The 7820-nt window shown below is 38.2% G+C and overlaps 1 long non-coding RNA gene across 2 annotated transcripts; it reads left to right on the top strand.

Annotated features, from left to right (window-relative positions):
- The first annotated feature begins 830 nt into the window (after positions 1–830).
- LOC109470802 lies at positions 831–6418 on the top strand. Of its 2 annotated transcripts, none has more exons than XR_002140277.1 (3): positions 831–855; positions 1946–2086; positions 6080–6418. It is a non-coding gene; the product is annotated as an uncharacterized LOC109470802 (long non-coding RNA). The 2 variants fall into 2 exon arrangements; XR_002140276.1 differs by lacking the exon at positions 831–855 and adding an exon at positions 1544–1673.
- The last annotated feature ends 1402 nt before the right edge of the window (positions 6419–7820 follow it).

Consider the following 7820-nt stretch of genomic DNA (forward strand, 5'->3'; position numbering starts at 1 on the left):
CTACAAGGGAAACCAAATTATACTAGCTTTCAGTATAAGATTATCCATCACTACCTGGCTACAAATAGTTGGCTAAGAAAAGCAAATCTGGTACAAACGGATCGATGTAACAATTGCACAGATAAGCACACTATCGAACATTTATTCTTGTATTGTAAAGAAGCAAAAAAATTTTGGAAAGAGTTCTGTTACTGGTGGAAACGATGTACCAAACAAGACCTAATTGTAGACGAGAAGATGATTATTTACGGTATAATTGATAACCCTCGCCATGTTAGTACACTTGCACACTGTCTTCTTATCGCTAAATATTGTATATACACATGTTTCATAACAAACTCTAAACCAAAACTCTCAATCTTCAAGCACAGACTAAATCAAATTATAGAAATAGACGATAATGAACAATGGGAACATTTTATGTGATATCATTATATATAGACAATCCTCAGATAACGTTACCTTAAAAAAACTGCCCTTGATGTATCATCCCACACGATTGTACATGTATGTCAACTATGTATATCTTTTTAATGTAAGATTGTGAATATAAATAAAGTTTGAAAAAAATTTAAAAAAAACAAGTTGTTCCATGAGGGAACTTACCATGAATTTTCAGTCGATCTCGTCAACCTTTTGTCAGATATATATAATGCACTCTCTAACACCACAGAGGGGCTTTTATTCAAGTATTAATTTTGTCTTTGTTTTCAGGTTTGCTTTTAAAGAGATAACAATTAGGCAACAAAAATGCGTCCTGCTCCTGCTGGCCATGATGGTTTTGATAGCCATGATTAACATGAAAGATCCTGTGGGTCTTTATTATAACCCACTGACACAGGAAACACTTGTCAGGTAGGCCTATAAGAAATTATGTAATTTATACGATTGTGTTTTTTTTTCATCTTGTATATCGACCCATAGTAAAATGTTGGTGCTATTGATGCGTATATTTCCGATAGATTCGGGATAAGGTGTAGTGTAACATGGGTTACTTGACTACTAGGTTAATTGTAGGTTATTAACACATTCATAGCTTGGCTATACAGTTAAGATATTTAGTATGTTTGTAGGTCTTAGGAAGAGAAAGGACAATGTCAAATATAGGGCCTCCCGTTTGCTGATCTTGGTACTGCAGATAAACTTGAACATATGCATGCTATGGTCTTGGAATCTTGGTGACAGGTAGCTATTTCTGTCACGAATAATTGGTGTAGGTTTTGTCCCTCTAGCAACGTGCTCTAGAACTTTAGGGTAGTTTCTGACGAAATCGTGTTTGGCGGATGAGTCCAAAAAGGAAAAAAAAATATTTTCTACATTTATATGTAGGTAGCTTATACAAAGATGAACACAATTGAATGCAAAATATGCAAACAGAGACCTAATTTGCATAAATAAGGAGGGAGTTCTGTAATAACAGTGTTTTACATAAAAGTACTTTTATACATGTGATGTAATTTAAGTCTTTCCCAGGAGGTTTAGCTGGTGCTTGGTGATCCTCTGGCTGATCGGGACCTGGTTTGTTATGTAGCGTACTGCTTCGTTGGTGACATGGTCCTGCCAACGGATGCCTTCAATCTTTCTCAGGCACTGGGTGTCGAAGGAGTCTAGCTTCTGTTTGAGAGACCTGGTGAGAGTCCAAGACTCGGCTCCGTACAGGAACGCTCCGTAAAGTACGTTTATACGAGTAGTTACCCCCCCAAAACCCTCTGTCGTCCATTGTTATAGACAGTTTAGATTCATATCACTGCCAGTTTTTTAATGCATGCCTTTGATTTTCATGATTCGGGTTCCACAGTAAAAGCCTGTGTACCTAATCATTTTCTCTCCTGCAGTAACCAATAAAACGAAGGCTTCTTTAAGTGTGTGTTGTTTTTAGCGTTTGTCATATTGTTATTTGACGTTTGTATCCTCTGTTATATCAGTCTTTTTTGTTTCATGTCAGGAAGAATCATTCTTATTACAAATGGGTACCCGGGGAGTTAGCTGCTACGAAGAAGTTCAAGGCCGACCAGAAAGCCGTGCAGTCCATACCCACAGTTACACCTGGGTGGGTCTACAACAAGACAGCTGCTGATTTGTTTCGGTAAGAGACGCGTTTTTAAAACCTTTAACCATGAGTTTCATTGCAAGGTCAGCAGCGGGCTAGGCAGCTGACTAGATGACCACAAATCATAATGCATACATTTACAAGAGTTCCGAGGTCTCATACCTCCATAAAATATGGGCTTGCTTTATCTTACTTCATTTCAACATGTCGTCATTAATTATGCAAATGACCTCGAAATTAACCTTCTTTGGAGGTGTTGCTGGCAAAATGGCTGGGTTTTTGCATAAGTACAAGTCCATATTCCATCCTTTGCACTTTGCACAACACAGTAAAGTGACTTTCTCCTTCAAACCCATATCAGAGGCTTTTGTTTTGTCTGAACTTTCTTCCATGAAAGGAAACAAAGCCACTGGTCTTGATGGGCTTAACTGCAGACTCCTCAAGATTGCTGCCCCTGTTATAGCACCTTCCTTGACCAGCATTTTGAATGCTTCCCTGAACACCTCTGAGTTCCCTGCAGACTGGAAGAAAGCGCGAGTTGTCCCTATCTTCAAAGCTGGAGATAGAACAGACACTGGTAATTACAGACCAGTTAGCATTCTTCCAGTAATATCTGAAATACTTGAACGTGCAGTTCATCAGCAAGTCTATCAGTTTCTGACTGAGAATGACCTTCTCTCTGCACGGCAGTCTGGGTTTCGCAAAAAACATTCAACCCAAACAGCTCTTCATTTAGTCACAGAGGAATGGTATGAAGCAGTAAATCATGGTAAAATCACTGGTGCAGTCTTTGTCGATCTGTCAAAGGCTTTTGACACCATTGACCATAACATCCTTCTGCAAAAACTCAGTGCCTTTGGAATCATTGGCTCTACAGCTAAATGGTTCCGATCGTACCTCTGTGAGCGATCTCACTGCACAGTTGTTAATGGACAAACATCCAATTTCTGTAATGTTGATTGTGGAGTGCCGCAAGGCTCCATTTTGGGACCGCTTTTGTTTGTAATGTATGTAAATGATATGCCAAAATGCATACAGCACTGCAAAATTGCTTTATATGCTGATGACACTGTGGTATACTTCAGCCATCCTGACTTAGAAACCATACAAAGGGCTCTTCAGTCTGATATGGACCGTCTTCATCACTGGTTTGTGGCTAACTGTCTTTCTGTCAATGCCAAGAAGTGCAAAGCCATGCTTATTGGCACACGGCATCGGCTTAGGGGAAAAGACCAGTTACAAGTATTAATGAATGGAAACCCCCTTGAAGTAGTCCCGGCTTTTAAATACCTTGGTGTAATTGTTGACAGCGAACTGAAATGGGATTTTCATGTTATTCATGTTCTGTCTAAACTAAAACGCGCGCTTGGAATAATGCGTCAGGTCCAACCTTTTGTCACACAATCTGCACTTGTCACCTTGTATAACACCATATTTTTACCACACTTAACTTATGCCTGTACTGTCTGGGATGGTGCCATTTCGGTACAATATGATAAGATGCAAAGAATGCAGAACCGAGTAGGAAAATTGATCTTGAAAGCCCCGTACAGAACACCATCACGGGAAGTCCTCTCTCGTCTGGGATGGATGTCCGTGAGAACTCCACACCGTCAACATAAAGCCATTCTAGTGTATAGGGCCTTGGACAATTCTTTACCACCTCATATGCGAGGGGTGTTCATCCGGTATAGAGATGAAGCCTCCAGATCCACCAGACAGAGCACATTGGACAACCTCATCATACCGAGGCCCCAACTGGAAGTGTACAGGCGGTCACTGAGGTACTCGGGGGCGACTGTGTGGAATTCCTTGCCACCACATGTACGAGCAGCCCAGTCATTGGGAACATTTAGAAGTATGACAAGGAACTTGGACTGATAACGGACTGATGATTTGCTATTTATTTTTGTATTATATTTTGATTTGCATTTTGTTTTGATTTTGTATTATATTTTGGTTTGATCTGTAATTCCGTGACCCCGCCCTCACCCTCGACCTTGTTGAAAAGCGGTATGTACCGAACAAGCATTCGAGATTAAATAAAGGCTTACTACTACTACTACTACTACATAAAATTCCCATCATTCACCAATAAGGAGTCACAGAATTTTTACATTAATTATGCATAATTGGTATCTGTTGATGTTCTGCCTGCCACAGATTAAATAGATTACATGTATAGTAGTATTATTATATAAAAGACTGTAATTATATAATTTAGTCCTTAATTATGCAAATTAAGTCTTCATTTGCATAATTTGCAGTTAATTATGTACAACTCTCTCCTAGCTACCTACACACCAAAATTGATGAAAATACGTTGTTCGTATCTGGAGTTATTGGCTTTTAAAGGTTTCGCCAGAAAGTCCCCTGCAGGTCCAGAACAATCTGCTAAGGGGACTAAATTCACACCACTTATTTTTGACAGAAAAAGCTATTTGTCACCAAAAAGTCAAGACCATAGCATGTTCAGGACAAAAGATACAAAAACCGAAAGTTCTGCTGCAGTACAGAGATCATCTACAAGGAGGCCCATATTTGACCTTGACCTTTCTCTTCCCAAGACGTACCAGCATACCAAATATCGTCACAATCCATAAAGGCGTTATGAAGTTATGCTGACCACAAAGTTGCGGAAACACACACAGACAGACATACGGACAGACACGCCAAAACAATACCTCCATTTTTCATGGAGGTAAAAATGGGGTCGTGTGGCGTAGCGGTAGCGGTCTCGGCCCAGACTTGAGAGGGCGAGGGTTCAAATCCTGCCCGATGCCATCGATCTTGTGCCCTTGGGAAAGGCACCTTACACGACTTTCCTCACTTCACAGTTGTGAATGAGTACCTAGCTTTGGCTAGGGACGTCCCTCGGATAGGACGTTAAATAGAGGTCCCGTGTTTGGGAGAGCTACACCCCACGCACGGTAAAGAACCCACCGCACTTATCTAAAAGAGTAGGGGACCTTCCCGGTGTAAGTGGTTCAAACCTTACAGTCTGGTCTCGGGGTTGACATCTTTGAAGAGGTGATAGTCACCTGTTATGTCAATTCTTCCAAAAATGTTGTAAATCGTCATAAGGCCATGTTGATTTGATTATATGGATGACATCCGCGCGCATGAATTTTCGGCCGTTTCCAAAAAAAAGTTTTCAACCATAGTGTAGATCGTACAAAACACTTGCAAAATGAGCAAATATATACCGTAAGTTGCAAAAAAAAATATTTGAAAACGATACCAATGTCGTAGACTCTCAAAATCAAATGAAACAAACGAAAATGTGAAGAAATGAATTTGAAGATTAGATTATTCGTCAAACCACATGATGAAAGCAACTTTTTTTTTTTGCTAAACTTTTTTTTATTCGCTCGCTCGCATCAGTTTTGGGGTTTCCAGAGGATGTCATCCATATAATCAAATCAACATGGCCTAAAATTAAAAAAAACAAATATTAATAGAACGCATATACATATATCAAAACAAAGATTAATATAACGTAAGTATGAAAAATAGCAGTACCTAACAAAAGAAAGAATAGCTTTCTTTTAAAAATAATTGGTGGTAAGTATTCAGGCAACAGAGGGGAGCAAGGGGCTAGTACCTGGCCTGTGCACATAGGAAGGTAGGTAGGTAGGCAGGCATTCAGACAACCACTATCAGACTTACCCAGTATTTACCGCTGTTGTTACGCAAATATTCTAAGCCGTGTCTGTCAGACTTACACGTTGCATAAAAAAAGTCATTTTGGATTAAGTTTCTGGATTGTCTGGATTTTATTTCTGAATTTTATATGAAGGGCTCAATCCAGAAATATGGGTTTACTTAAAGCATTACTACCCACAATGATTATACACTAGCCAACTCGATCAACTAAAGCAACCATTAGGAACCTTACGTGGCATATATCATCAGCAGTATATCCAGCATTTTAGAATCCATCCAGGTGCTCATGTAATGTATTTCTTAGGAATTTCTGCACTGATAATAAACATATCTTACTTCTATTCATTTTCTTGTATTCCACAGGAAACAGATAAAACACGGCAATCACAGTAAAAACGGATATTTTCTGACAACAGAAGAAACTGCACCATTGGACTTCATATTAAAGCACTATCAGTCTAAAACAACGCTAATGAACGTGTCTAGAGAAATATTACACCGATTTCCTAAAGTTGGTTTTCAAGAATTATTGTCACTGTATATAATGTAAAGAAAAATGATGGACAGAATGTCGTTTGACGAATAAGAAATATTTTGAATATCTTTAAACAATTTTACGGGATTACATATATCCACCATTATATAAAAATCGTCTAAGTAGATGTTAATTCTATGTTTTTGCTTTCTTAACCCTATCTAGACCGGGGGGGGGGGGGCGGGTTGTGCCGGTGCCAAATTTGATGTCACCTAGCGTCTGAACGGCTAGCACTAGAACGGCCAAACTTGATGACTTTTCCTAGAATATTGGTGGCAACAATTCTATGTCATTGGATTAAGATGATTTTTGTGTTGCCATGGCAACTTTTTTCTGACAGACATTTTTTGCTAAATTTAGTAATTTTTGCTTCAACAATAGAATGTTATGGGTTTTATGTCAAGTTAATTACACATGGTTTCTAATATCAATAACATCCCATATATAAATTTATGTAACTTTTATTATTAACCCTCAACAGAACACCTTCCCGGACTGATTAATCTGTACACCTGGGGTCCGCGCGGACCCCAGAACAGTTTTTTGCTAATTTTTAGAAATTATCAACATGCTACCAGCTCAATTGTTTTGCAAACTGATGTGGGAACCTCTGTGTCCACATTACATACAAAAATCATACATTTTAAACTTTTTCTATTTTTTGGTGAAGAAAAGAAGACAAGAAGAAATACCCGATTTTTAAACCCATTTCAGACTGAAGGGGCTTTTGAGGCCCAACTTTGATCTCAGATAGCGGCTAAACGGCTTGCGCTAGAAGTATCAAATTTGGAGACCTTTCCTAAAATGTCTCTGGAAAAAAGTTCATATTAGTTTAATACTAGTAAGTTGATGTTTTTTGTGTTGCCATGGCAACGGGTTTCTAGAAGGCAATTTTTTTGAAAATAGAAGTAATTTTGGTTTGAACATAAAAATTTTCTGAGTTTTATATTATATTACACTTCTTTTCTAACATTATTAACATCTTACATAATTAAATATAAGTTAAATCATTTAATATGCATAGAATATGCTAATTTGATGACATCATTGGTCAAAATCCAATATGGCGGACTATATTATTAGCTCAGACGTCATATGACGTCAGAATTACACCAAAGTTATTAAAATTTAATTCTATTACTACACCATTCTCTGAAAACTTGGTAGACATACGATGAGCGCATAAAAACATATAAAAACGGAATTAAGGCAATGTATAGGAACGCCAGTGTATCCATTATGATCGAAAGCCGGCTGGGGTCCGCGCGGACCCCAAAAGAAAATCATATATAATGTTTTTTTATAAATGGTAGAAACGGAGTTTTCTGCACTGTATTGAGAAACAACTTTGTGGGTGACAATTACCTAAAATTTCAGAAACAAATCTTTAGAAACAAAAAAGATATTACAGAATATATAGTGCTGGGGTCCGCGCGGACCCCAGGTGTACTGTTTAGGGTTAACAAAAATAATGTCAAAATTCTGTTTACTTTATTTTCACATAGGATACAAGCTAAGCATAAACCATCATACTTACGAAATTCTAACAAATCAGGAGCTTGTATATTT

This window comes from Branchiostoma belcheri, unplaced genomic scaffold (genome assembly GCF_001625305.1).
Source record: "Branchiostoma belcheri isolate BF01 breed outbred unplaced genomic scaffold, Haploidv18h27 scaffold233, whole genome shotgun sequence".
Lineage (NCBI taxonomy): Eukaryota > Metazoa > Chordata > Leptocardii > Amphioxiformes > Branchiostomatidae > Branchiostoma > Branchiostoma belcheri.